Source organism: Pseudorca crassidens, chromosome X, assembly GCF_039906515.1.
Source record: "Pseudorca crassidens isolate mPseCra1 chromosome X, mPseCra1.hap1, whole genome shotgun sequence".
Classification (NCBI taxonomy): domain Eukaryota; kingdom Metazoa; phylum Chordata; class Mammalia; order Artiodactyla; family Delphinidae; genus Pseudorca; species Pseudorca crassidens.
Window position 1 is genome coordinate 72,041,192 of NC_090317.1, and position 6,000 is coordinate 72,047,191.

Here is a 6,000-nt window from a genome sequence, read left to right on the forward strand (position 1 = left end):
TCTATGTCTGTGAGTCTATTTCTGTTTTGTAAATAAGTTCATTTGCATCATTTTTTTTAGCTTCCACATATAAGAGGTATCATATGTTATTTGTCTTTCTCTGTCTGACCTACTTTACTTAGTAGGATAATCTCTAGATGACTTCCTTATTTTAAATTCCTTTTACTTGGCTTCTAGGTACTGTACTCCCATCCCTTAATTTTCTTCTTACTTCACAGTCTGTTCCTTCTTGGCTTCCTTTAATGAGTCCTCTGCATCTCCCTGGCCTCTGTATTTGTTGGAGGACCTCAAGATTCGGTTCTTTAATCTCTTCTCTTCTTTGCACTCAATTCTTAGGCCATCTCTCCTAATCCCATGGCTTTAAACACCATCTACATAGTGATGATTCCCAAATTCATATCTCTAGCCCCAACCACTCCCCTCAACTCCAGACTCATATAGCCAATTGCTTATTCAACATCTCCACTTGGTTGTCTAAATGGCACCTCAACCTAATATGTCAAAAACGGAACTCTCTTTTTCCCTTCAAACCTTCTTTTCTCTCAATGTTCTCCATTTCACCAAATAGCATCTCCAGCCTTCCAGTCTCTCAGGCTTGGGAGTCATCCCTGACTCCTCTCTTTATTTCATACCTCACATGCAATCCATCAGCAAATCCTGTTGGTTCTACCTTCAGAATACAACCCTACTTTTAACCACTTCTTACCATCTCCGTTACTACCAACCTCATCCAAGCCACCACCATCTCTCGCCTGGATTACTACAATTGCCTACTAACTAGTCTCCCTGCTTCCACCATTGCCCCCTAGTATTTACCACAAAGCCTAAGAGATCCCTTAAAACACAGAAATAAAAATCATGTCACTCCACGCCTAAAACCTTCTAATGGTTCCCCATACCACAAGGAGTTACATAATCTGGCCCCTGGAAACCTCTCTGACCTCATCACCTTCCACTCTCTCCTTGTTTACACTGCAGCAGACATGATGGCCTCCTTGCTGTTCCTCTAACATGCCAAGCACCTCAACTGTCTCGGCATCCTTGTACTTGCTGTTCTCTCTGCCTGGAATGATCTTCTCCCAGATATCCACATGATTTATTTTCTCACTTCATTAAGTTCTCTGCTCAAATGTCACCCTCTCAGAAAGGCCTTCCCTGAACAGTCTAATAACCCACCCACCCCCAACTCCCTCTCTATACCCTTACCTTACTTGTTTTCTCATGTACTTACCACCACCGTCCATATACAGTCAACCCTCAATATCCTCGGGGAGGCGGGGGGATTGGCTCCAGGACACACACACACACACACCAAAATCCCTGGATGTTCAAGTCCCTTATTTGCGTATAACCTATGCACATCCTCCCATATACTTTATTTATTTATTTATTTATTATTTATTTATTTGGCTGTGTTGGGTCTTAGTTGTGGCATGCGGGGTCTTAGTTGCGGCATGTGGGATCTGGTTCCCTGACCAGGAATCGAACCCAGGCCCCCCTGCATTGGGAGTGCAGAGTCTTAGCCACTGGACCACCAGGGAAGTACCCCTCCCATATACTTTAAAGTTTATTTTGTTTTATTTTGTTCAGTGCTGTATTCCCAGCACTTAGATCACTGCCTGGAACAGAGTATTCACTCGCTCAATAAATATTTGTTGAATGAATAAATGTATTAATGATTTAGCTCTTAGATGAACAGTAACTACATAATTGAATAAATGTATCTCTGTACTCCAGGGCCCAGCATAGTACCCTGTACCTAGTTGGTATCAACAAATTTTTGTTGAATGAATGAAAGAAGCCTGTAAATGTGCTCATATCTTACAAGTATTTAAAAAATCTTCTGATGATCCCATTTCTCCCTCTAGTTATTACTATTATTCTCCTTCCCTTCACAGCCTAGATTTCTCACCTTCCAATCATTATTTCTTAGCCTAAAAATTTTTATGAAACGTATCACAAATACAAAACAATATATACATACTCTTATGACTTATTTAAATCATATATACAAATAATAAAATCACATGTATGTGATTTAAAGAATAATAAAATGAACACTCATGTAACCCACCAATCAGCTTCAGAAACAGAACATTACCAGAGCTTCTGAAGCCCTCTGTATGCCCTTCTGCATTGCATTCCTCTCCTTTCTCACAACATGTAACTGCCCGCAGGGATTTTGCTTTTCTTTATTGTTTTCTCACCTGTTTTTGAACTTTACATACATAGAATCATACCGTATGAACTCTTCTGAACTTGACCTTTCTGTAGATTGTGTTTGCGGGATTTATCCATGTTGATATTGTAGATGTAGGTATTCATTTTCACCAATGTGTAGTTTTCCATTTTATGATTATACTGCAATTCATTAAGCCAAATGTCCTGCTGAAGGACATTTGAACTGTTTCCAGCTTTTTGCTATTAAGATCAGTGCTGCTATGAACACGCTTGAACTCCTGTACATACTTTCTGGTACATTTCTGCAAGAATCTTTCTAGTGCTCATAGCTGGGGTAGAATTGCTGAGTCAGAGAGTATGATCATGGGTACTTTTCAGTTCTTACTTGACTTCTTTGTTGCATTTTAAATATTGATTATTGGGAATTCCCTGGCGGTCTAGTGGTTAGAACTCTGTGCTTTCACTGCCAAGGGCCTGGGTTCAATCCTTGGTCGGGGAACTAAGATCCCACAAGCCTCATAGCCAAAAAAAACCAAAAAACCATCTTCTGATGGGAAAGAGAAAGAAAGAAAGGAAGGAAGGAAGGAAGGGAGGGAGGGAGGGAGGGAGGGAGGGAGGGAGGAGAAAAGAAAGAAGAAAGAGAAAGACTGATTATTCCTTCATTCCTCACTTTCTCTTCCCCCTCTAACTTCTGGATTACACACTTGCTGACTGTTCTTTTGCAATCACCTTGCTGACTCCCCTACCTTTGGTCACCCATTAAATGTTGGATCTTTTCCCCAGAGTTCTGCCCTTGGCCCTCATCTCATTTCCATAACTTCATCTGTCACCCATAGGCTAACGACACAACATGGCCTCTCTCCTAAGCTCCATTATTTCCAATTACTTCCTGAACATCTCCACTTGGATGTCTTACAGACATCTCACCAAACATGACACAACTCCTTATCTACCTCAACCCAAAGCCTATTCCTTCTTTTAAGTTACTCCTCTATTATTCTCCACCCCCACCCCTAGCTTCCCAAGACAAAAACCTGGAAGAATTCCACTCTCCCCTTTGGTCATTACATTCCAAGTTGCTTTACTCAAGTTGCAACACTTCGGTTCTTCCAATACACCTACCTCTTTTCTGCCTCAGAGCCGTTGTTCTTGCTGTTCCCTCTACCTAGGATGATCTTCCTGTGGCTCAATGCAAGGCTAGCTCTTTCTCATCTTCAAGGCTTAGTGAAAATGTCACCTCCTCATTAGAGACTTCTGCTGTCTATCTTACCTAAAGTAGGTCCACAGCCACCCCAACCTGGCCGCAATGACTAATATTCCACCTTCTTTTATTTCTAACACAGTTTGTGTTTCCTTGTTTACTGTCTCTTTTCCACTCAGGTATAAATTCCATGAGAACAGAGATTTATTTCCATGTTTTTCACTGCTACATCCACAGAGTCTAGAACAGTGCCTGGCACATAATAGGCACACTATAAAGATTTACTGACTGAGTCCTATAAGCCTCCTTATTTCTTGCCCCTCTAACAATTAGTCACCAAGCATGGTTAAGTCTACCTCCTAAACATCTCCCAAATCTATGCCATCTACTCCAACCCAAATATCATTGCTCTAGTTGAAGTCCACAACACTTCTCACCTGAACAAATGCAATCGCCTTGTAACAGGTACTCTTTCCTCCAGCCTGGCCTCTTCTCTAACACATTCACTGGAGTGAAGCCAGAGTTAATCTCTTTAAAACCAACCCAAATCGAATCACATCCTTCACCTTCTTCATTGTCCATCAAGATAAAGTCCAAATTCCTCACTGTGGTCTACAACCCCTTGTGGGATCTGTTTCATAATCTACTCTGCCTTCCCCACCTTTCCCCTACCCTCACTTGCCCTCCCCACAGGCCCAATGCTCCAATTCTGCTGGACTACTTGCAGCTCTGCAAACATTCGACGCTGATTCTAGGCTCTGGCTTTTGGATATGTACTATCTGTCTGGAATATCCTCACCCCACCTCACCTGCCAACCCCTCAGCAGCCATTCAAATTCAGCTCAAAGGTCTTTTGAACTGTAAAGCATTTCTTCACCCTCATCACTGGCCCATAACTTGCAAAATTGATTACTTTTTCCTCTCAACTTTCCCTTTTCCTTTCACATGCTTCCACTGCATTGATCACACTGTACTGTACTCTTGGGTTTTGCTTCTCCTGTCAGTCTGGCTTCCTATGATGCAACAGAGCAGATGCTGTATCATTCTTCTTCGTAACCTCAGTTGTCTCCTGTAGTAGGTGCTGGAACGGTTATTGAATGAATGAAAATAGGCAAAAACAACTTTTAAATAACATCTAAACTTGACAAAGTTATAGTGAAATTAGTATGTTCACATAGGATGGGTACAAACTTTTGGAAAGCAATGTGACATTACATATCAAAACCCATAAATACCTTTGTAACAGATAAAAGTGGTTGCTTTGGGGAAAGTGAGTGGAGAAGAAAAGGGAAGTGTGGGTAGGGAAGTTGCTATTCATTATGAGCTCTTCTGATTTTTTGACCGTGTGTTACATAGATAGAAACTTTATAGAATTGTTTTTAACCACTGGCCTAATAATTCCACACTCACGAACTGATGCTAGAGAAACAATTCAACAGAAGTAAAAGCTATATGCATGGGACTTCTCTGGTGGACGAGTGGTTAAGAATCCACCTTCCAATGCAGGGGACGCAGGTTCGATCCCTGGTCAGGGAACTAAGATCCCACATGCCACGGGTCAACTAAGTCCATGTGCTGCAACCACTGAGCCTGCGTGCCACAACTAGAGAGCCTGTGCACCGCAACTACTGAGCCCCCATGCTCTGGAGCCCACACGCCACAACTGGAGAGAAGCCCACATGCCTCAACGAAAGATCCTGTGTGGTGCAACTAAGACCCAACACAGCCAATAAATAAATAGATACATACATACATATATAAAAAAGTAAAAGCTGTATGTATGAAATGTTAATTGTTGAATTATCTAAGACTGGGAAATATTGGAAACAATCTAATGACACAATAATAGGGAAATGGTTAAATAAGTAATGGTAAATTCAATAAACTATTACACAGTCATTAAAAAATGGTATGTGCAAGTATGATCTAATCTTGGTATACATTATATATACACAAGTGTGTAAAGGCCTGGAAGCTAGCTATATACAAAACAAGTTAACGGTGATTTTCTTTGGTGGTGGGATTACAGGTTTGTATCTCCCTCTTTTTTGCCTATCTATATTAATTTTCTACAATGAACAATAATATTTAAATAATAATTATTATTTTTATTTTTTTTAAATAGTAATTTTTAAAAGTTTAAAAAACATATTTTGTACACCATGACTGCTATCAGGTAAAATTATGCAACTACGGGAACAAAGACTGGGAGGTGATATGCAAAAATGAAAACAGTTATTATGTTGGCATCTTTGGATTATAAATGACTTTTTTCTTGTAACAAAACTTATTTTCAACATTTTTATGATGAAAGTAATATATGTTTGTTATAGAAAATTCTCTATAGAAGAAAATTTTTTTAATAAATTTCTTTTTTTTAATAAATTTTATTTATTTATTGCTGCATTGGGTCTTCGTTGCTGCACACAGGCTTTCTCTAGTTGCAGTGAGTAGGGGCTACTCTTTGTTGTGGTGCGCGGGCTTCTCATTGCGGTGGCTTCTCTTGTTGTGGAGCACGGGCTCTAGGCGTGCGGGCTTCAGTAGTTGTGGCATGCCAGCTCAGTAGCTGTGGCTCATGGTCTCTCGAGCACAGGCTCAGTAGTTGCAGCGCAGTGATT